This window comes from Mus musculus, chromosome 16 (genome assembly GCF_000001635.26).
Source record: "Mus musculus strain C57BL/6J chromosome 16, GRCm38.p6 C57BL/6J".
Taxonomy (NCBI): Eukaryota; Metazoa; Chordata; class Mammalia; order Rodentia; family Muridae; genus Mus; species Mus musculus.
In genome coordinates this window covers 48,062,633-48,087,872 of record NC_000082.6, presented here as the reverse complement: position 1 = coordinate 48,087,872, position 25,240 = coordinate 48,062,633, and the positions used below count along the sequence as shown (strand labels likewise).

Below are 25,240 nucleotides of genomic sequence, written 5' to 3'. Positions count from 1 at the left end.
TTTCTTTCTCAGCCTGTTTATCCTTTGTGTACAGAAAGGCCATTGACTTGTTTGAGTTAATTTTATATCCAGCTACTTCATTGAAGCTGTTTATGAGGCTTAGGAGTTCTCTGGTGGAATTTTTAGGGTCACTTATATATACTATCATATCATCTGCAAAAAGTGATATTTTGACTTCTTCCTTTCCAATTTGTATCCCCTTGATCTCCTTTTGTTGTCAAATTTCTCTGGCTAGGACTTCAAGTACAATGTTGAATCGGTAGGGCGAGAGTGGACAGCCTTGTCTAGTCCCTGATTTTAGTGGGATTGCTTCCAGCTTCTTGCCATTTACTTTGATGTTGGCTATTGGTTTGCTGTAGATTGCCTTTATCATGTTTAGGTATGGGCCTTGAATTCCTGATCTTTCCAAGACTTTTATCATGAATGGGTGTTGGATTTTGTCAAAGGCTTTCTCAGCATCTAACGAGATGATCATGTGGTTTTTGTGTTTGAGTTTGTTTATATACTGGATTACATTGATGGATTTCCGTATATTGAACCATCCCTGCATCCCTGGGATGAAACCTACTTGGTCAGGATGGATGACTGTTTTGATGTGTTCTTAGATTCGGTTAGCAAGAACTTTATTGAGGATTTTTGCATTGATATTCATAAGGGAAATTGGTCTGAAGTTCTCTATCTTTGTTGGGTCTTTTTGTGGTTTAGGTATCAGAGTAATTGTGGCTTCGTAGAAGGAGTTGGGTAGAGGACCTTCCGTTTCTATTTTGTGGAATAGTTTGTGAAGAACTGGCATTAGGTCTTCTTTGAAGGTCTGATAGAACTCTGCACTAAACCCATCTGGTTCTGGGCTTTTTTTTGGTTGGGAGACTATTAATGACTGCTTCTATTTCTTTAGGGGATATAGGACTGTTGAGATCATTAACCTGATCTTGATTTAGCTTGGTACCTGGTATCTGTCTAGAAACTTGTCCATTTCATCCAGGTTCTCCAGTTTGGTTGAGTATAGCCTTTTGTAGAAGGATCTGATGGTGTTTTGGATTTCTTCAGGATCTGTTGTTATGTCTCCCTTTTCATTTCTGATTTTGTTAATTAGGGTGCTTTCCCTGTGCCCTCTAGTGAGTCTGGCTAAGGGTTTATCTATCTTGTTGATTTTCTCAAAGAACCAGCTCCTTGATTGGTTGATTCTTTGAATAGTTCTTCTTGTTTCCACTTGGTTGATTTCACCCCTGAGTTTGATTATTTCCTGCCTTCTACTCCTCTTGGGTGAATTTGCTTCCTTTTCTTCTAGAGCTTTTAGATGTGTTGTCAAGCTGCTAATGTGTGCTGTCTCTAGTTTCTTTTTGGAGGCACTCAGAGCTATGAGTTTTCCTCTTAGGAATGCTTTCATTGTGTCCCATAAGTTTGGGTATGTTGTGGCTTCATTTTCATTAAACTCCAAAAAGTCCTTAATTTCTTTCTTTATTCCTTCCTTAACCAAGTTATCATTGAGAAGAGTGTTGTTCAGTTTCCACGTGAATGTTGGCTTTGTATTATTTATTTTGTTATTGAAGATCAGCCTTAGTCCATGGTGATCTGATAGGATGCATGGGACAATTTCAATATTTTTGTATATGTTGAGGCTTGTTTTGTGACCAATTATGTGGTCAATTTTAGAGAAGGTACCACGAGGTGCTGAGAAGAAGGTATATCCTTTTGTTTTAGGATAAAATGTTCTGTAGATATCTGTTAAGTCCATTTGTTTCATCACTTCTGTTAGTTTCACTGTGTCCCTGTTTAGTTTCTGTTTCCATGATCTGTCCATTGGTGAAAGTGGTGTGTTGAAGTCTCCCACTATTATTGTGTGAGTTGCAATGTGTGCTTTGAGCTTTACTAAAGTTTCTTTAATGAATGTGGCTGCCCTTGTATTTGGAGCATACATATTCAGAATTGAGAGTTCCTCTTGGAGGATTTTACCTTTGATGAGAATGAAGTGCCCCTCCTTGTCTTTTTTGATGACTTTGGGTTGGAAGTCAATCTTATCAGATATTAGGATGGCTACTCCAGCTTGGTTCTTCATACCATTTGCTTGGAAAATTGTTTTCCAGCCTTTTATTCTGAGGTAGTGTCTATCTTTTTCTCTGAGATGAGTTTCCTGTAAGCAGCAAAATGTTGGGTCTTGTTTGTGCAGCCAGTTTGTTAGCCTATGTCTTTTTATTGGGGAGTTGAGATATTGATATTAAGCGATATTAAGGAGCAGTAATTGTTGCTTCCTGTTATTTTTGTTGTTAAAGTTGGCATTCTGTTCTTGTGGCTGTCTTCTTTTAGTTTTGTTGAGGGATTATCTTCTTGTTTTTTCTAGGGCGTGGTTCCCGTCCTTGTATTGGTTTTTTTCTGTTATTATCCTTTGAAGGGCTGGATTCGTGGAGAGATAATGGGTGAATTTAGTTTTGTCGTGGAATACTTTGGTTTCTCCATCTATGGTAATTGAGAGTTTGGCTGGGTATAGTAGCCTGGGCTGGCATTTGTGTTCTCTTAGTGTCTGTATAACATCTGTCCAGGTTCTTCTGGCTTTCATAGTCTCTGGTGAAAAATCTGGTGTAATTCTGAGAGGCTTGCCTTTATATGTTACTTGCCCTTTTTCCCTTACTGCTTTTGGTATTCTATCTTTATTTAGTGCATTTGTTGTTCTGATTATTATGTGTCAGGAGGAATTTCTTTTCTGGTCCAGTCTATTTGGAGTTCTGTAGACTTCTTGTATGTTCATGGGCATCTCTTTCTTTAGATTTGGGAAGTTTTCTTCAATAATTTTGTTGAAGATATTTGCTGGTCCTTTGAGTTGAAAATCATCATTCTCATCCACTCCTATTATCCGTAGGTTTGGTCTTCTCATTGTGTCCTGGATTTCCTGGTTGTTTTGAGTTAGGATCTTTTTGCATTTTCCATTCTCTTTGATTGTTGTGCCGATGTTCTCTATGGAATCTTCTGCACCTGAGATTCTCTCTTACATCTCTTGTATTCTGTTGCTGATGTTGGCCTCTATGGTTCCAGATTTCTTTCCTAGGGTTTCTATCTCCAGCGTTGCCTCACTTTTGGTTTTCTTTATTGTGTCTACTTCCCTTTTTAGGTCTAGTATTGTTTTGTTCATTTCCATCACTTGTTTGGATGTGTTTTCCTGTTTTTCTATAAGGACTTCTACCTGTTTGGTTGTGTTTTCCTGTTTTTCCTTAAGGACTTGTAACTCTTTAGCAGTGTTCTCCTGTATTTCTTTAAGTGAGTTATTAAATTCCTTCTTTATGTCCTCTACCATCATCATGAGATAAGCTTTTAAATCCAGGTCTACTTTTTCAGGTGTGTTAGGGTGCCCTGGACTGGGCGAAGTGGGTGTTCTGGGTTCTGATGATGGTGAGTGGTCCTGGTTTCTGTTAGTAAGATTCTTACGTTTACCTTTTGCCATCTGGTAATCTCTGGTGTTAGTTGTTATAGTTGTCTCTGTTTAGAGATTGTTCCTCTTGTGATTTTGTTACCCTCTATCAGCACTCGTGGGAGACTAGCTTTCTCCTCTGAGTTTCAGTGGTCAGAGCAGTCTCTGCAGGCAAGCTCTCCTCTTTCAGGGAAGGTGCACAGTTTTCTGGTGTTTGGACATCCTCCTGGCTGAAGATGAAGGCCCAAAACATAATCTTTCCCAGAAGCTGTGTTGCTTTGGCCAGGAAGGTGGCCGGTTGTCTGGAGCCAAAGATGGCACCACCTTAGAAGCTCTCTGGCTCTCGCCTGTCCCAGAAACTGCTGGCCTCTGTATTCCACACCCTCTCCCGTGCAGCCTGCCCTCCGTGGAGTCCCGGAACCAAGGTGGCTACCGCAGGAGCCTGAGGCAGAAACCTCTCGGGCTGGGCGGACCCCTGTGCTCTCACCAGGAAGGTGGCCGGTTGTCTGGAGCCGAAGATGGCGCCGCCTCCACCATGAGTCTTTTTACATTTGACTTTAGTTATTCCTTAATATTATGTTTTTCCACATTTTCTTTATTCATTCTCTTGTTGATGGATATCAAGGCTGATGACATTTCCTTGCTACAGTAAATGGAACAGCAATAAACATGGCTATGTAAATATTTCATGGTAGGACATGGTGTTCTCTGAGTATGCATGCAGGAGTGGGTATGGATGGTTCACATGGTCATTCTGTTTTTGATCTTTTGAGTACCCACAACTAATTTCCATATAGCTGGATCAATTTGTACTCACATCAGTGGTGAATCAGAGTACCTCCTTCCCTATGCTCTCTCCACCATTTGTTGTGGTAATAGCCCTTCTGACTTCAGTAAGGTGCGGCCTCAAGGTAGTTTTCATTTGCATTTTTCTGATGACTGAGGAGTGTTGGTATTGAACACTTTAAATAAATTTTTGTTGCTTCTGTTGTTATTATTTTTATTGTTATTATTGATATTATTATTTTACTTTGAAGTTCTTCACATTAAACACACATGCCAATTAAAGAAACAAAAGTTCTTCAACTCAATGATCACCAGGTCAGGTAAGAAATAAGAACTTAAAAACTTTCTAGAATTCAATGAAAATGAAGGCACAACAAACCAAACTTATGGAATACAATGAAAGCAGTGATAAATTCACAGCACTAAGTACCTTCATACAAAAGCTCTAGGGAAAAAAAAAAAAGAAACAAACACACCCAGGAGTAGTAGATGGTAGGACGTAATCAAACAAAGGGCTGAAATCAATAAATTAGAAACAAAGAAAAAATACTAAGAATCAATGAAACCAACAGCTGGTTCTTTGAGAAAATCAACAAAATAGTCAAACCTTTAGCCAAACTAACTAAAAGGCAGAGACAGTATCCAAATTAACAACATCAGTAATGAAAAGGGAGATATAACAGACACTGAGGAAATTCAAAGAATCATTAAGTCTTACTTTGAAAGCATGTACTCCACAAAATTAGAAAATCTAAACAAAATGGAGAATTTTCTAGATAGATACCATTCATCAAAGTTAAGTTAAGATCAAGTAAACTATTTAAATATACCTATAACCCTTAAGGAAATAGAAGCAGTCATCAAAAGTCTTCTAACCAAAGAAGCCAGATTATTTTAACACAGTTTCTACCAGACTTTCAAAGAAGAGCTAATACCAATTCTCCTCAAACTATTCCACAAAAATAGAAACAGAAGGAACATTGCCAAACTTATTTTATGAGGCGCTGATATATTTTTATTGGATATTTTATTTATTTACATTTCAAATGTTATCTCCTTTCTCAGTTTCCCCTCTGGCAACCCCCCATTCCATCCTCCCTTCCCCTGCTTCTATGAGGTTGCTCCCCCCCCCAACTCCCACCTCCCTGCCCTGGCATTCCCCTATATTGGGGCATTGAGCCTTCACAGGACTAAGGGGAGCCCTGATATCTAAACCACACAAAGACTCAACAAACAAGTAGAATTTCAGACTAGTTTCCCTTATGAACATTGACGCAAAAATACTCTATAAAAAGCTCACAAACAAAATCGAGGAACACATAAAAAACATGATCTACCATGATCAAGCAGGCTTCATCCCAGGGATGCAGGGGTGATTCAATATATGAAAATCCATCAATGTAATCTACCATATGAACAGAATGGAAAAAAAAGTCACATGATCATCTCATTAGATGCTGAAAAAGCCTTTGACAAAATCTAAAACATCTTTATGTTAAAAGTCTTGGAGAGAACCAGAAATATAAAGTGCATACCTAATCATAATAAAAGCAATATATAACAAGCCAATATCAACTTAAATGGAGATAAACTTAAAGCAATTCCACTAAAATCAGGGACAAGACAAGGCTGCCCACTCTTTCTGTATGTATTCAACAGAGTACTTGAAGTTTTACTAAGAGCAGTAAGACAAGTAAAAGAGATCAAGGGAATACAAATTGGAAAGGAAGAAGTCAAAGTATCACTAATTGTAGATGATATGATAGTGTACATAAGTGACCCCAAAAATTCTACCACAGAACTCCTACAGTTGGTAAGCACCTTCAGCAAATGTCTGGATACAAAATTAACTAAAAAAGTCAGTAGCCCTCTTTTCCACAACAAGTGGACTGAGAAAGAAATTCGGGAAACAACACCATTTACAATAGCCACAAATAATATAAAATATCTTGGCATAACTCTAACCGAGCAAATGAAAGACTTGTATGACAAGAAATTCAAGTTTCTGAAGAAAGAAATTGAAGAAGATATCAGAAGATGGAAGGATCTCTCAGCTCATGAATCAGTAGGATTAACATGGTGAAAATGGCTATTTAACAATAGCAATATAGATTCAATGCAATTTCCATTAAAAGTCCAACACAACTCTTTATAGATCCTGAAAGACCAATTTTCAACATCATACGAGAAAACAAAAAACAAACAAACAAAAAAAAACCCAGGATAGCTAAAACAATCCTCAACTACTGGAGGTATCAGCATTCCTGATTTCAAGCTACACTAATACAGAACAATGAAAAACTACATGGTATTGGGATAAAAGCTGACAGGATGAGCAATGGAATAGAACCAAAGACACAAAAATAATCCCATGCACTTATGGATACTTGACTTTTGACAAAGAAGCCCAAACCATAAAATGAAAAAAAGAAAACATCAACAAATGTCACCGGTCTAACTGAATGCCTGCATGTAGAAGAGTGCAAATACACCCATGTACAAACTGAAAATCTAAGATCAAAGACTTCAACATAAAACCGGACACACTAGTATAGAAGAGAAAGTGGGATCTTCTCTGAACTCACTGGCACAGAAGACAAATTTCTGAACAGAATACCAATAGCCCAGGCACTAAGATCAACAATAAATAAATGTGACCTTGTGAAACTGAAAAGCATTTGCAAGGCAGAGGACACTGTCAAAAGGACAAAACAGCAGCCTACAAATTGGGGAAAAAAATCTTCAACAACCCTACATCTGACAGGACTAATATCCAAAACATATAAAAAAATTTCAAGATTGGACACCAACAAACCAAACAACCCAATTAAAAAATGGGTACAGAGATAAACAGATAATTCTCACCAGGGAGATCTCTAGTAGCCAAGAAGCATTTAAAGAAATGTTCAGCATCCATACACATCAGGGAAGTGAAAGTCAAAAAGACTCTTAACCCAATGGAATGGCTAGGATTAAAAAACCTCAAGGGACAGCAGATGCTGGCAAGGATGTGGAACAAAGGGAACACTCCTCCATTGCTGGTGGGAGTGCAAACTTGTACAACCACTCTGGAAATCAATTTGGTGGTTTCTCAGATAACTGAGAATAGTTCTACCACTAATGGGCATATACCCAAAAGATGCCCTGCTGGAGACTTGCTCAACTATGTTCATGGCAGCTTTATTTGCTTGCAGACAGGACCCTAGCATATCTGTCTCCTGAGAGGCTTCATCCATCATCAGATGGAAACGGAGAGATCCACAGCCAGACTTGGGGCATCTTATGGAAGAGTTGTTCCCAAAGGGGGCTTCAAGACCCTTCCTTCTCTGAGAGGGGAGAGGGTAGTTGGGGGGAGGTACTTGTCAGGTTGGGTCTTGGAGGAGAGGAGGGAGAGGGGGACTATAATTGAGACGTAAAGTGAATAAATAAATAAATTAATAAAAAAATAGAAAAGGAAAAAAGAAACACTATCACAAGAGAAGACAAGTTACTATAGCCCAAGGGCCACATGGTTAAACCAGAAGGTTCACGTTCTTTAACAAAATATAAGCCAATCAGACACAGCGATACATGAAAGGTTCCTGCTTGAAGAGATGGCAGGCTACTCAGAGAAGACGCAAGAGGAGACAGTGACAGGAGGGAAGAACTGGGAAAAAATGTGTCACATGATAATGAGCCAACCTGAAGGAGCTCTCCCTGGGAAGGCTACAAATGACTTACAGTGGGGGTCTGCAGAGTTGGTGAGAGGTTAAGAGCACCAGCTGCTCTTCCAGAGGGATTAGGGTTCACTTAGTACCCACATGGCTGCTCACAACTCTCTGTAACTCCAGTCCTAGGGGATCTGGTGTCCTCTTCTGACCTCTTTGGGCGCTGCACGTACTTGGTGTGCAGACATACACACAGGCAAAATGTGCATATGCATAAAGGAAAATGGACAAAATATTTAAGAAATTAAAAATAATTCCCAAAATAATTAAAGGCCCAGAAATGTGATTCGATTAAAAGTGAATCTATTAGTCTGCATTGATAAAGAACATATATTAAAATAAATTAAACAAATTGACGTATACTTCAAAATATTAACATTACAATGTCACTCTTAGGAAGTAGGTCTCATTTCCTCCCTCACCTGGCTACAGGGCTCTGTAAAAATTGGACCTTAATTCTTTTCTCTGAGTACAGATGGACTGGCCTTAGCAATTCACTTCAAAAGATACACTATGAAGAGGGGGAGAGAAAAGAAACAATAGTTCTTACAAGCTTTTTCTACCTACTTCTTGTGGACGATTTGGGATGTGTTCCTGCATCTCTGAGTACCATGCTTTCTCGACACTTCTTGGCTTATTGGCCTGAAGCATCACGGGTCCATGTCTGATTGTGGAATTTACAGATCCATCTCACTTTCTCCACTGTCCATCCGGACTGCACAAGTGCCACTTCTCAACACTCATCTCCTGACAGATGAGTTCAATGCCATGGAGAGAGGAGCCCACCGGGGATCTTGATCGTTTGATTTGTGTGCACAAATGACTGTTTTCCCTGGAGACTAGCCTGGATATCCTCTCAGGATGCTGAGATGCAGCAAGGGGGCTGTTAGCTTTATCTTCCTGGAGAACTCATTCTCTGAGGACTCAACGACTCTCACTCTAATGCCTCTTGTTTTTCCTCTCTGCTGGAGTACAGCTGTGCCAGAGACTCCCACTACTGTCACTGAAAATTGTATTTTCCCTTCTGTGGAGTGTCCACTGCCTTCTCAACTCCTTATCTTTCTCTTTGCCACCTTACGTGTTCCGTTTGATGGAAGCCCATTCTTATTATCTAGATGCCTGAGCAAGGCAGGGAAACTCCTAAGAAATGCAGAGTGCCCCAAATGACCTTTTCCCTTCACACTTAATTTTGACCTTGGATTGATCTTTGCACACTCCTTTGGGACTTCATAGTTATTACAACGGGTCTTTAAGGTTCTGGTTTCAGCTCTAGAAGTGTGACGGTATTTTAATTGGGCATAACTTGTTTCTGAGTAACCCCTTTCTTCTTTCGTTTTTCAGTTCAGTGATGAGGTATTCAGTTTAAAGAACTCTTTCTAAATGGCTATGCCCTTTATCCCACTGTTTTTATCTGTGTGCATGCAGTAGTTTATTTTGTTTCCAATGCAGTAATAATCTTCACACTTTCTGCTTCTTGCATAGTGGATCTTCTTTCCTTTAAGGTGTTAAAACAACAACAAAACAACAACAAAACAACAACAAAACAGCAACAACGACTGTGGAAGTAGGTCTTGCCCTTTCCCCTTGCCTCTCCCTTGCTAAACCATTAGACTACATTTCTTTTTTGTTTTTGTTTGTTTGTTTGGTTGGTTGGTTGGTTTTTTTTGAGACAGGGTTTCTCTGTGTAGCCCTGGCTGTCCTCGAACTCACTCTGTAGACCAGGCTGGCATCGAACTCAGAAATCTTCCTGCCTCCGCCTCCTGAGTGCTGGGATTAAAGGCGTGTGCCACCACGCCCAGCACTAGATTACATTTCTAAAGTTATCCCCGAAGGTCTATTCCCTTATTTGACCACTTTTTTCCCCCCTGACTATCCCAGCTATCAAAACATCAAGGTCCAGCAATCAAAATTCATATTTTGACTACACTGCCTAACAGGTTGAATCAGGACTTACTAACTCATCTTAACACAGATTTCCCCGCTTTCCCTTAAAAACCATCCTGCAGAAACAGCTGCTGTTTGCCTTTGTCTGGTTTAGAGGCAGCCATTACGCTTCCAGGGTAATGAATCTTTTGTGCTGAGAATTTGGTGTTTGGGTCTGTTCTGTGTCATCTCTGGGGACCTCTTCAGGCTCCATAGACATCAATTGATGGTCAACACAGAAAAAAAGAACTCGGTCATATTTTTGGAGACTTTTTTTTTCATAATACTTTGTCCGGGCATTTTTTTTAACCTTATAAATCTTTTTCTTATTCATTATGATTTCTGATTTTGTGTTTACGGGTTTTCAGTGTGTGAATGTGTTTGAACTTACATATGTTTCTTGTGCTTTTTCTTTGGCTCCGCCTGCCCCCATTTATTTGTTTTATCTTATAATATCACCATTATTATTATTATTATTATTATTATTATTAATGCTTGTTTTGATTCTAATGAGAGAGAGAGAGAATGAAATGCTATGGATCAGGTGGGTGGAGAAGTGGGAAAGACCTGTGGGGATTAAGGGAGAGAAAAACAGAGTACACTGTATGAAAAAAAAATCTATTTTTAATTTTTAATTGAAGAATCAGCTACAAGCAATACCTGCCTTTTTTTTTTTTTGACTTAAGAGAATTTTATTGTGGGGAAGGAAAGGGAGCAGAGACCTGGAGAAGGGGTAGAGGCAGACACCTACAAAGGCAGAGAAAGCAGGGATGAAGGATAGAAAGAAAGAGAGGGAACACGTGGAAAGAGAGAGAGAGAGAGAGAGAGAGAGAGAGAGAGAGAGAGAGAGAGAGAAGAAAGAAGAAGAAGAAGAAGAAGAAGAAGAAGAAGAAGAAGAAGAAGGAGAAGGAGAAGAAGGAGAAGAAGAAGAAGAAGAAGAAGAAGAAGAAAAGAAGAAGAAGAAGAAGAAGAAGAAGAAGAAGAAGAAAAGAAGAAGAAGAAGAAGAAGAAGAAGAAGAAGAAGAAGAAGAAGAAGAAGAAGAAGAAGAAGAAGAAGAAGAAGAAGAAGAAGAGGGTAGGGAGAAAAAGAGAAGCGAGAGGGCTGGGGTAGTCCTTTTATAAGCTGCTGCACCTGGCAGGCAATGGTGGCAGATGATGATGTAAGCTGTTGCTAGGTGGTTGTTGGGAGGAGCCTAGTAGAATTGTCTGTAAGCCAACACTAGCTCTAGTAAAAGGCCTGGAATAAGGAGGTGGTTTTGGGTGGGTTTTTCTTTTTTTCAAAAGACCTGAATAATTTGGTATTTTGTTTTGTTTGTGTGTTTTCCAATGTGAAAGTATCCTTTTGCATATTTTATAACTAAAAATGTACTTTCACAATAACGCGGCACAGATAATTTGGTGGTTGCCAAGGATTAGGGTTGGCTAGAATGGTGGTGTGGTTGTTAAGGGATGGCCTGTGAAAGTGTGTTTACTGTGTTGAATACCTTGAATACCTCTTATTTTGATTCTCTTTCTTATTTCCATTTCTAGTGTGAACTGGTAGCACCAATTCCTGAGACATCTAGGAATTCAGCCAAAGGAACAACTTGTGCATTTTTGCTTTAGGATTGTTTCTTGGGCAGTTTTGTCACCACTACTAACTAGACCATGTGCCACTATTGCCTCCTCCCAATCTTCTCTTATGCCCCAGCCTCTCCATGTTAGTGAGGTCTGAGGATGAAGCAGAGGCGTGTTTGTGTCTAGTTTTCTGGTCTGAAACCTACAAGCATCAATATATGCATGTGACTCACTGTACTCTTGCTATCTTATACAAATTTACACATGCTTGGCAGTTGGTTTGAAAATCAAGGCTGTGTGGCTTGGGCTGTGTCTGCCAGAGTCCATGTATACCAATCCTCAGGGGAGTATCGTGGGGAGGTGTTCTGAACTTTTAATAGGTAGCTTTCTCTCTCTCTCTCTCTCTCTCTCTCTCTCTCTCTCTCTCTCTCTCTCTCTCTCTCTCTCCTTTCTGAATCCCGATGTGGCTGCTTGGGTCCCCATGAGCTCCTGGTGTCCTTGATAGTGCATACTAATGGGGCCATGTCATCTGAGATGTGAATCTCCCAAGCTGTAAATTAAACAAGTCATTTCTCCTTTTTATTAGTTGCCTCAGATAGTACACTGCTGATGAAGGTACAGAGTAATACCAGATAAAATTAATCTACCTTTCTGACTTTGATTAAAGTCCCAAATATGTCTAAATGCTTCATAAGTTTATACAGTCTTTTAGTTTATTGTTTGCATGCATGAGTTACTTTTTAAAAAAATAACTTTAGACTTTATTAAGTAAAAATTGCATAAACACAACCATAAGATAATGAATAGAAAAGTTAAATACAAACTATCACATGTAAAATAGATTATTATATATAACTGGCGGTTTCAACTGTAAATACTACATCCCCAATTTTCTACAGTGGGAATATTAATCTAATGAGAAAAAACATCTCAATTTCATCTTAATATATACCAAAACTTTTTAAGAAAAAAATTAAATTGAATAGAACTTTTCAAAAAAAAATTAAATTCAATAAAGCAATAGATGGGATTTGTATCCAATGAGATCTGAGATAGAAATGGACATTTGCCATTATAGTTACTTCAAATCAACTTCCAAAACTAAGGCAGGTCTGGGAAAGGATGAGCCTTTAAGTGACCATGGTGCTTTTCTTACTAGTCCTGGAGTCCAGTCAGTAGTCTGGCTGCAGTTCTACATCCTGTCCAGGTCCAGCAGAGTACGGTGGTGCAGAACAGCACCGGTCTGTGCAACTCATTTCCATTTCTCATGCTATTTTCAAACTTAAAAAAAATTATAACAAAACAAAAACACCACCACTATCCCCTGCTTCAATTAATAGCACACAACTCTATCATTAGAGATGCTAGTGAATAGCTTCGGCCTCTTCCTGCTGATTTCCCTCCTGGCACCGTGATGGGCACTGCTAATGTCCCTCCTGGCACCGTGATGAGTATTTATTTCAGAAATAGACACTTCCAACAGGGACTGGAGGATGAGAAATGACAATGGCCAAGGTTTGCAAGTGAGTTAAGGAAAACAATCAGTGGAGTGGGGTCAGGAAGACAAAAACAAAACAAAACAAAAACAAACAAAAAAACAGACAAAAACAACAATGAACAAACAAAAACAAAACAAACAACAAAACCAAAAACATAAAAAAACAACATAAAACAAAAACAACAAAAGAAACCAAAACTCCAAACACGAACAAAAACCAACAAACAACAACAACAACAACAAAAAAAAACAAAAAATGTAAAACAAAAACCAAAAAAAAAAAAACCACAAATGAAAAACAAAAACCACAAAAAACAAGAAATCACAAACAAAACACAAAAAAACAAAAATAAAAAGCATAAACAACAAAACAAAACACAAACAAAAAACAAAAATGAAAACCAAAAACCAGAAAAAACCCTCAATGAAACATTAAACAAACAAAAACCAACCAAACACACACACACACACACACACACACACACAAAGCAAGCAAAAGAAAAGCAAAATAAAACAAAAGAACATGAATTCATTTAATTCCAGCATTAAAACAGTATTTCTTGAACACGTGGTCTCCTGTGGGTTGGGCAGCAGCATTTTCTAAGCTTGCAGTAGTTGCATGCATCCTAGAGATGGCATTAGAGCATTAGTCCTACATCCCACATTAGGACTATATTGAAGAGAGTGGGCTTCATCCAGTGAGACAGCTCAGTACCTGTTTTATATCTCTTCAACTCATCCTACCTGAGGTATATTAGAAACAGCGATGGAAAAGAACGGGGATGGGGGGACCATAGCAACCAGGTGGATGTTGTTACAGTAATTGACTGTGTAGGATTTCCCATACCATTCTTTTCCTGAAGGTGGGCATGTGTTGCTGAGAAAAGGTCACAGGTTGGTCCCTAGTGATGTAATCTGCATATTTACAGGTAAACATTCCACAGTCACTCCCATTCAGCTGCAGAGGAATCTCCTCTGATGTCACACTGTACTGCTTCCACTCCAAAGGGTCCAGCTCAATGCTCCTGCGTGTCTTGCTCTCGTTTTGGAAATATTGGAAGATGGTCTCACAGATAAACTTGCCTGTCTGTCCCATGGAATCGAGGTATACAATACTTCGTTTTCTTAAATTGATTACCACTAGGCTCCAATGTACCTTCTGGTGAATAGGCACCAAGATGAGTTCTTTTTCAAAGAGATTGATGCCTCGAGTCCACCTTTTCACGGAACTGTAACCATTATGCTTTAGCTTGGGGTAAAAGAAAGTGCTAAAGGCATGAAGAGCCGGATAGCTTTGGTTTTCATTTCTCTCAACCAGAAGGTTCATGTAGAAATTTATGACCTTATCCTTGAGCCACTGACCATTCTCCAGGGTCTGGATATCTCCTCTGGTGATTTGCAACTTGAATCTGGAACTTAGGATTTCCTCTTGGGGTCCTGGACCCAATGCATTCTCAATTTCCTTCTCCATGTCCTCTGAAATATCAAGAATTTGATCCATTTCTCTGCCCCTTTCTTGGTCTGTGAGAGGCTTTTTCTCTGCTGCAAGTACTGCCATCTTGTTGGGGAGTAAGCTATTGCCTCTGCCGCTATGCAGGATGATCTGAGTCCGTGTTCCCGGCTCCAAGCTGTTACCCCTTCTTCCTTCACCCTTTACACAACCTTTCTTCTCTGTAACAGATTTCTCCTTAGTACACCACTTCTCTCTTTCCTATGGTGAAAGATATTCTTTTAGAGCAACAACCGTAGATGGTTCTCTATCTCTCTGAGTTGTTTCTGATCCATGACTGTCTCCTGACTTGCCCCCTTTGATCTTCCAGGTGTTTGTAAGGATTGGCTGAGGCCTGTGAGGGTCTGACCTCACATCTTGGTCACACTGAAGGTGTTGAAGCAACCTTCCGTACTTTTCCTTTTGGGGGCTTTGTTCGTTTTCCTCCGTGGCAGAATAGGGCCACTTGCGACCCTTGCCACCATCAGCAGGCTTCCTCCAAGTTACAGCCTGCTCTGGAGGACCTTCAGTCAACTCTAGGGGTTTTAGTTGTTTTGGAGTCTCTCCCTGGGGTTTCCGTACCTAACCCTTGCTAGGCTGTTCTCTTGGAAGCTCTAGGTCTTGTGGCTCCTGAGGGGTCTTCTTCTGAGCCTTGTTGGGTTCTTTAAATACCATCCCTGTTCCATCCTAGCATTTCCTTTTTGGACCTTGTCCCAAAGCTTCAGACTCTCTCTGTCCCACTTTTATCCTGGTATTTCCGTTCTTGCCCTTTTCCTGAAGCTTCAGGCTTCATCTCCAACCCAGGCGGTTTAGGTTGCCACATGGAGAACTGCTTGAAATGCCGAGGGTGTTGACTCCGGTATAGTAGTGCTTTTCTAACTTCCAAGCGAAAGCAACCTTATGCCTGGCTCCGGATGGGTACTCTTGGGTTGTTCACCCTGATGTCCAAATCACTTCTTCCAGTAGATGGTTGGTCCCAGGTCGCGAACCTATGAGGCTCCTTTATAAACAGTTGACTTTGCAGGTCAGGGTCAGTCAAAGAATGGAGATAATTAAGCTGTCAATATCGGAGACTGATTGGTGAATAGTCAGAGGTTGGCAGTTCACCAGGGGTCCACTCTGGAAAACTCGGAGGAGTTCTAAGACTACTTCCTTAGAAGTATTCTTCTTAGGTGCTGTAGCCAGCTAAATATACAAAACTTCGAAATGGGACTAATTGTACTAGTTAATCACTAGTAAGATACCGGGCCTAAACCTAGCAGCTAACACATCGGACGCAACCTCACGAATGATGTTTAACTCAGACGGTTGCCCCTAGACACAGCCTTCAAGGTTCTATAGCTGGTTGTGATGTCACCTGAAAGGATGCTAAGCAACGTTTTTGGACGGTGGAAGCCCTCCCCAACTCCAACTTGGTCCAGGGTTTCAAAGCACTCCTTTGCTTGCCCGAGTGGCAAGTTTGAATGTATTGATATATATCACAGTTCTTCGGCACAACACAGGGTTACTTACCTAAATGCTCTCAGCATAGTTCAGCTGGTCCTGACTAGTACGTTTGTCTTTTAGGAAGCTGTCCCATCATGGTCAATTATAGAAATTTAAGTGCCCTTCAAAATATCTTCTCACCCATAATGTGCTTGCTAATTACAAAGAATAATTTTACAGTTATAAAACCTAGTAGGTAGTATTGTGTGACAAAATTTGTTTCTCCTCTGCATAAGGAGCACAGGACAGACCAAAGTGCCCATACCACCAGAGTCCTACTTGGTGAACCAATAAGTTTTATTGGGGTTACTTAAAGGAATATGGGTGAGGGGTTAGTTACAGGAGCAGAAATGACTCAAAAATAGCTGCATGGACAAAGCCTACTCAGCGTAGGTGACAGCTCACAAAAGCTGGGAACCTGGAGAAACTGCATGGCATGTAGATGGATCAAAGGGCTGGAGAATGTCCATTCCAGATGACTCAGTTGATCTAAACTTCTTCCAGACAACTGGTATGAGGGTGGCTTTTTTGAGAGTCTTCTTTGCAGCTCAGCTTCCTTTCATATGAGAGGGACTCTCAGCTTTTATTGCTCTCTGGCAGGGAAGGAGCTTAATGAATTTGATCAGTTTCAGGGACCATTTTGAGATCTTTTGAGTTGCTGTCCTGCCTGATGAGCTTCCTTTCATAGCGAATGAAGGGTGGAATGGTTCAGTGTTTCAATATTGGAGGAAACTTGAGAAACTGGGACCAATTCACCAAGGATCAATCCCAAAGAGAATAAATAAAATATCACCATTGTCAATAGGATTCATTGAGAAAGATTCATCACTGCTTTGGTTACAATCCTAGCGATAACACAAACCCTGAACTCCTCCCTAGAAAACAGTAGGCAGAATTCAATTGTAGCTCTAGTTACAGAGGTGGGTATTTTCTGTGGGTCCTGGAATCCGAACTCCAGCCACCATGATTAAACAGCAAGCACTTTACCCTCTGTTCCGTTTCACACACACACACACACACACACACACACACACACACACACACACACCCCACCACCACCACCACACACACATTGAGCATCTCTTTGATCTACTCTCAAAGGCATAGAGTTATTTTTATAAAAATGTGAGAAAAGAGTTGAGACACAAATTGTGTCCTATTTTTGTACTGAAAATATTAACAAAATGTACACATTTATCTATACCAATGTTTTAGCATAAGGAAAAAATGTACTTTTGTTTCTGTAAAAGGTTTGAATTTCTTGTGATTGCTATTTTCCCAGATATCATTTTCTTTGTACCTGGTTTCTTTCTCTTCTTTCTAATTACACCATGGAGGGATTTATTCCCATACCAAGAAAAAAATCTTGAAACTACCACATTAGTCTTACACCTCTGAATAAGCTAGCAGGGCTGCTTTTGTGATGGCGAACACTGTGTTTAGAGGATACATTTATTGTGCTAGGCTTGAAAAAACAAAATTGTTTTTAGGTTGCATAAGCCCTGAATAAATTACTCTATCTGTCAGGTAGCCTGAGATAGACCATCTCCTGGTACCAGTTGAGCTACTCTTCAAATAATTGCAGAATGTTGCAAAAATATTTCAGTACCTCAGCTATTCCTACGAAGTGATAACGGGTCACAAGATTACACAGGCTAATGGTTAAGTTCTGCTTTTTACAAACTGCCTGCTTGCTCGCATGACTGAGGCATCTGCTGCACATGTCACGAAATCAAGCCTTGACTGCTTTGGGAGAAGATATGAGTTGCTTTGGCTGCCCAAAATTGTTACTTTGGGCTGGTGAGATGGCTTAGTGGTTAAGAGCACCGAGTTCAAATCCCAGCAACCACATGGTGGCTCACAACCATCTGTAACGAAATCTGATGACCTCTTCTGGAGTATCTGAGGACAGATACAGTGTACTTACATATAATAAATAAATTAATCTTTTTAAAAAAATGTTACTTTTTAGGTTTTGCCATATAATCCTTTAGCTTGAAAAGCCGGGGCCTTATCTATAGAATTCTCTCTTTGTTGGCTCTGGTCAGTCTTCTTTTAATAAAATGCCTCTTATTTACTGAAAAAAAAAAGGAAAGGAAAGGAAAGGAAAGGAAGGGAAGGGAAGGGAAGGGAAGGGAAGGAAAAGGAAAAGGAAAAGGAAAAAGGAAAGGAAAAAGGAAAGGAAAGGAAAAAGGAAAAGAAAATCAGTGGCACAGGTTTTTAGTCCCAACTGAGGAGGCAGGGGTAGGCAGATCTCTGAATTTGAGGACAGCCTGGTCTATGCAGTGAGATCCAGGACAGCCAGGGCTACAAATAAAAGGGATGGGGTGAAATCAAAGTACAAATAAATAAAAAATACTAAAATTTGGTTAATTCCACTTATGGTAGTACAGGACTCATTGTACTAACTTGAAATCTGATTGTAACTTTGATCTTGTTTGAAAATAAAGGATCTAATTTCAATATGAAGGAAATTAAACAAAATTAAAAAAAATATCAGGACAGTGTTTGGATGCCCCAAATTAAGCATAATGATAACGAAGTGGGAGGATCTCAAGCTCACAGCTCAACTGGGCTACATACTCAAGGTGAAGTCAACACCACTGATAATGTAGCACTGTCTCAAAAAGAAAAAGAGGGGGACAAATTACATTACTAAATGCTATTTTATGTTAAAAGAAAAATAAAATACACCTTCTTCAGCTGTCCATTTCTAAACCTCTTCTTTTTTTAATTTTTTTTCATGTTGGAAATTAACTTAGGGAGTCTTTTTTCAAATTTATTTTTTTTAATTAGGTATTTTCTTCAATTACATTTCAAATACTATCCCAAAAGTGCCCCAGACCACCCCACCCCCACTACCCACCCACTCCCACTTCTTGGCCCTGGTGTTCCCCCATACTGAGGCATATAAAGTTTGCAAGACCAAGGGACCTCTCTTCCCAATGATGGCTGACTAGGCCATCTTCTGATACATATGCAGCTAGAGACACGAGCTCCGGGGATACTGGTTAGTTCATATTGTTGTTCCACCTATAGGGTTGCAGACCCCTTAAGCTCCTTGGGAACTTTCTCTAGCTCCTCCATTGGGGGCCCTGTGATCCATCCAATAGCTAACTGTGAGCATCCACTTCTGTTTGCCAGGCACTGGCATAGCCTCACAAGAGATAGCTATATCTGGGTCCTTTCAGCAAAACCTTGCTGGTGGATGCAATGGTGTCAGCGTTTGGAGGCTGATTAAGGGATGGTTCCCCGGGTGTGGCATTCTCAAGATGGTCCATCCTTTCGTCTCAGCTCCAAATTTTGTCTCTGTAACTCCTTCCATGGGTGTTTTGTTCCCAATTCTAAGAAGGGGCAAAGTGTCCACACTTTGGTCTTCGTTCTTCTTGAATTTCATGTGTTTTGCAAATTGTAACTTATATCTTGGGTATTCTAAGTTTCTAGGCTAATATCCACTTATCAGTGAGTACATATTGTGTGAGTTCTTCTGTGATTGGGTTACCTCACTCAGGATGATGCCCTCCAGGTCCATCCATTTGCCTAGGAATTTCATAAATTCATTCTTTTTAATAGGTGAGTAGTACTCCATTGTGTAAATGTACCACATTTTCTGTATCCATTCCTCTGTTGAGGGGCATCTGGGTTCTTTCCAGCTTCTGGCTATTATAAATAAGGCTGCTATGAACATGGTGGAACATGTGTTCTTCTTACCGGTTGGAACATCTTCTGGATATATGCCCAGGAGAGGTATTGTGGGATCCTCTGGTAGTACTATGTCCAATTTTCTGAGGAACCACCAGACTGATTTCCAGAGTGGTTGTACAAGCTTGCAATCCCACCAACAATGGAGGAGTGTTCCTCTTTCTCCACATCCTCCCCAGCATCTGCTGTCACCTGAATTTTTGATCTTAGCCTTTTTGACTGGTGTGAAGTGGAATCTCAGGGTTTTTTTGATTTGCATTTCCCTGATGATTAAGGATGTTGAACATTTTTTTCAGGTGCTTCGCAGCCATTCGGTATGCCTCAGGTGAGAATTCTTTGTTTAGCTCTGAGCCCCATTTTTTAATGGGGTCATTTGATTGTCTGGAGTCCACCTTCTTGAGTTCTTTATATATATTGGATATTAGTACCCTATCTGATTTAGGATTGGTAAAGATCCTTTCCAAATCTGTTGGTGGTCTTTTTGTCTTGTTGACAGTGTCGTTTGCCTAACAGAAGCTTTGTATATATGAGGTCCCATTTGTTGATTCTCGATCTTACAGCACAAGCCATTGCTGTTCTATTTAGGAATTTTTCCCCTGTGCTCATATCTTCGAGGCTTTTCACCAGTTTCTCCTGTATAAGTTTCACTGTCTCTGATTTTATGTGGAGTTCCTTGAGCCACTTAGATTTGACCTTAGTACAAGGAGATAGGATTGAATCAATTTGCATTCTTCTACATGATAACCACCAGTACCATTTATTGACAATGCTGTCTTTTTTTTCCACTGGATGGTTTTAGCTCCTTTATCAAAGATCAAGTGACCATAGGTGTGTGGGTTCATTTCTGGGTCTTCAATTCTATTCCATTGCTCTACTTGTCTGTCGCTATACCAGTACCATGCAGTTTTTATCACAACTGCTCAGTAGTACAGCTTTAGGTCAGGCATGGTGATTCCACGAGAGGTTCTTTTATCATTGAGAAGAGTTTTTGCTATCCTAGGTTTTTTGTTATTCCAGATTAATTTGCAGATTGCCCTTTCTAATTCGTTAAAGAATTGAGGTGAAATTTTATTGGGGATTGCATTGAATCTGTAGATTGCTTTTGGCAAGATAGCCATTTTTACTATATTCATCGTGCCAATCCATGAGCATGGGAGATCTTTCCATCTTCTAAGAACTTCTTTAATTTCTTTATTCAGAGACTTGAAGTTCTTATCATACAGATCTTTCAATTCCTTAGTTAGAGTCACGCCAAGGTATTTTATATAATTTGTGACTATTGAGAAGGGTGTTATTTCCCTAATTTCTTTCTCAGCCTGTTTATCCTTTGTGTAGAGAAAGGCCATTGACTTGTTTGATTTAATTTTATATCCAGCTACTTCACTGAAGCTGTTTATCAGGTTCAGGAGTTCTCTGGTGGAATTTTTAGGGTCACCTATATATACTATCGTATCATCTGCAAAAAAAGATATTTTGACTTCTTCCTTCCCAATTTGTATCTCCTTGATCTCCTTTTGTTGTCAAATTGCTCTGGCTAGGACTTCAAGTACTATATTGAATAAGTAAGGAGAAAGTGGGCAGCCTTGTCTAATCCCTGATTTTAGTGGGATTGCTTCCAGCTTCTCACCATTTACTTTGATGCTGGCTACTGGTTTGCTGTAGATTGCTATTATCATGTTTATCAATGGGCCTCGAATTCCTGATCTTTCCAAGACTTTTATCATGAATGGGTGTTATTTGTTTATATAGTAGATTTCTGTATATTAAACCATCCCTGCATCCCTGGAATGAAACCTACTTGGTCAGGATGGATGATTGTTTTGATTTGTTCTTGAATTTGGTTAGTGAGAATTTTATTAAGATTTTTGCATAGATATTCATAAGGGAAATTGGTCTGAAGTTCTCTATCTTTGTTGGGTCTTTCTGTTGTTTAGGTATCAGAGTAATTGTGGCTTCATAGAATGAATTGGGTAGAGGACCTTCTGTTTCTATTTTGTGGAATAATTTGAGAAGAACTGGATTTAGATCTTCTTTGAAAGTTTGATAGAACTCTGCACTAAACCCATCTGGTCCTGGCCAGTTTTTGGTTGGGAGACTATTAATGACTGCTTCTATTTCTTTAGGGGATATAGGACTGTTGAGATCATTAATCTGATCCTGATTTATCTTTGGTATCTGGTATCTGTCTAGAAATTTGACCATTTCATCCAGGTTCTTGAGTTTTGTGGATTATAGCCTTCTGTAGAAGGATCTGATGTTGTTTTGGATTTCTTCAGGATCTGTTGTTATGTCTCCCTTTTCATTTCTGATTTTTAAAATTAGGATGCTGTCCCTGTGCTCTCTAGTGAGTCTGGATAAGGGTTTATCTATCTTGTTGATTTTCTCAAAGAACCATCTCCTGGTTTAGTTGATTCTTTGAATAGTTCTTCTGGTTTCTACTTGGTTTATTTCGCTCCTGAGTTTAAATATGTTCTGCTGTTTATTCCTCTTGGGTGTATTTGCTTCCTTTTGTTCTAGAGCTATTAGGTGTGTTGGCAATCTGCTAGGGTGTGCTCTCTCCAGTTTCTTCTTGGAGGCACTCAGAGCTATGAGTTTTCCTCTTAGAAATGCTTTTATTGTGTCCCATAAGTTTGGGTATGTTGTGGCTTCATTTTCATTAAACTCTAAAAAGTCCTTAATGTCTTTCTTTATTCCTTCCTCGACCAAGGTATCATTGAGAAGACTGTTGTTCAGTTTTCAAGTGAATGTTGGCTTTCTATTATTTATGTTTTTATTGAAGATCAGTCTTAGTCCATGGTGATGTGATAGGATGCATGGGACAATTTCAATATTTTTGTATCTGTTGAGGCCTGTTTTGTGACCAATTATATGGTCAATTTTGGAGAAGGTACCATGAAGTGCTGAGAAGAAGGTATATCCTTTTGTTTTAGGATAAAATGTTCTGTAGATATCTGTTAAGTCCATTTGTTTCATAACTTCCGTTAGTTTCAGTGTGTCCTAGTTTAGTTTCTGTTTCCATGATCTGTCCATTGGTGAAAGTGGTGTGCTGAAGTCTCCCACTATTATTGTGTGAGGTGCAATGTGCCCTTTGAGCTTTATTAAAGTTTCTTTAATGAATGTGGCTGCCCTTGCATTTGGAGCATACATATTCAGAATTGAGTGTTCCTCTTGGAAGATTTTATCTTTGACGAGTATGAAGTGCCCCTCCTTGTCTTTTTTGATAACTTTGGGTTGGAGTTGGTTTTATGCAATATTAGAATGGCTACTCCAGCTTGTTTCTTCAGACCATTTGCTTGGAAAATTGTTTTCCAGTCTTTCACTCTGAGGTAGTGTCTGTCTTTTCCCCTGAGATGGGTTTCCTGTAAGCAGCAAAATGTTGCGTCCTGTTAGTGTAGCCAGTCTGTTTTCTATGTCTTTTTATTGGGAAATTGAGTCCATCGATATTAAGAGATATTAAGGAAAAGTAATTGTTGCTTCCTATTATTTTTGTTGTTAGAGTTGGCCTTCTGTTCTTGTGGCTGTCTTCTTCTAGGTTTGTTAAAGGATTACTTTCTTGCTTTTTCTAGGGCATGGTTTTTGTCCTTGTATTTTTTTTCCTGTCATTATCCTTTTAAGGGCTGGATTTGTGGAAAGATATTGTGTCAATTTGGTTTTGTCATGGAATACTTTCGTTTCTCCATCTATGGTAATTGAAAATTTGGCTGTGTATTAGTAGCCTGGGCTGGCATTTGTGTTCTCTTAGTGTCTGTATTACATCTGTCCAGTCTCTTTTGGCTTTCGTAGTCTCTGGTGAAAATCTGGTGTAATTCTGGTAGGCCTACCTTTATATGTTACTTGACCTTTCTCCCTTACTGCTTTTGGTATTCTATCTTTATTTAGTGCATTTGTTGTTCTGATTATTATGTGTCAGGAGGAATTTCTTTTCTGGTCCAGTCTATTTGGAGTTCTGTAGGCTTCTTGTATGTTCATGTGCATCTCTTTCTTTAGGTTTGGGAAGTTTTCTTCTATAAATATATTGAAGATATTTGTTGGCCCTTTATTTTGAAAATCTTCTTTCTCATCTACTCCTATCATTCATAGATTTGGTCTTTTCATTGTGTCCTGGATTTCCTGGATGCTTTGAGTTGGGATCTTTTTGCATTTTGCATTTTCTTTGATTGTTGTGCCCATGTTCTCTATGGAATTTTTTGCACCTGAGACTCTCTCTTCCATCTCATGTATTCTGTTGCTGATGCTTGTATCTATGGTTCCAGATTTCTTTCCTAGGTTTTTTATCTCCAGTGTTGCCTCTCTTTGGGTTTTATTTACTATTTCTACTTCCCTTTTTAAGTCTTTTATGGTTTGTTCAGTTCCATCACCTGTTTGTTTGTGTTTTCATGTTTTTTTTTTTTTAAGGACTTGTACCTCTTTAGCAGTGTTCTCCTGTATTTCTTTAAGTGAGTTGTTAAAGTCCTTCTTGATGTCCTCTACCATCATCATGAGATATGCTTTTAAATCCAGGTATAGCTTTTCGGGTGTGTTGGTGTATCCAGGACTGGCTAAGGTGGGAAATCTGTGGTCTAATGATGGTGAGTGGTCTTGGTTTCTGTTAGTAAGATTCTTACATTTGCCTTTAGCTACCTGGTAGTCTTTGGAGTTAGTTTTTATAGTTGTCTCTGGTTAGAGCTGGTTCCTCCCATGATTCTCTTAGCCTCTATCAGCAGACCTGGGAGACTAGCTCTTTCCTGAGTTTCAGTGGTCAGAGTACTCACTCTCTGCAGGCAAGCTCTCCTCTTGCAGGAAAGGTGCACAGATATCTGGTGTTCAAACCTGCCTCCTGGGAGAAGATGAAGGCCCGAAACAGGGCCTGTCCTAGAAGCAGTGTAGCTTCTGTAGTCGGCACTCTCACCTTAACAGTCTAGTCTCTGAGGGATCCGGGAACCAAGATGGCTCCCCCAGGTGCTCTGGTGAAGCCCTCCCAGGCAGGGCAGACCCCTCTCCTTTGGCAGGGAAGATGTCTGAAGCCTGAAATGGGGTCTGCCCTATTTTTTGTTTTAAACTTAGATTTAGGTTTCAAACAATTTCTGAAAATCTATTTGTAAGAAATGATGGTCTAGACTCCCTTTGTTCCAGGATAATCTGGTTTTAGCTGGATTAGAAAAGGTAGGGAACAAACACTGAGACATTTAGATAGCTGTTCCTTGAAAGTGTGAAGTTTATGGCAAAAGGACTTCTCTATTTTTGTTAAATACCAAAGAGTGAATGAATACAGATGAATTGTAATCTCGTAAGGTTTTGCTACATTTCCCTGAACAGTAGCCAGGCAGCTGGTAATTGCTGTCTGGGGCTGTTTGCACACATGGAAATCAAGAAATGTGCTTGTATACCATGTCCTGATTAGATTCCGGCAGCACAAAACAGCATTTCACCTTTACTGAACTTGGTGTTTATGACTGAAAGGAGCCATATATTTTTTCAAAGCAAAGGTACCTCTTCAGGAAATACTTGTGTAATTTATGTGGCCATAAAATGGTACTAGAGACTTTTAATAGATGAACAGTTACTCTGACAACAATTACAGATTAAGGACTTAATTAATATTAATTAATGTAAGTATTACCTGGATTAATAGGACATATTCTGGATGTAGTTGTCAACAAAAGCTACATATATCTGACTGAAATCCAGAATATTTGGGGTTGTTTTTATCCGAC

At 39.5% G+C, this 25,240-nt stretch overlaps 1 pseudogene; it reads right to left on the bottom strand.

The window, feature by feature from the left end:
* Positions 1-13,382: 13,382 nt before the first annotated feature.
* On the bottom strand, positions 13,383-15,641 carry Gm7275 (annotated as a pseudogene).
* Between the last annotated feature and the right edge of the window lie 9,599 nt (positions 15,642-25,240).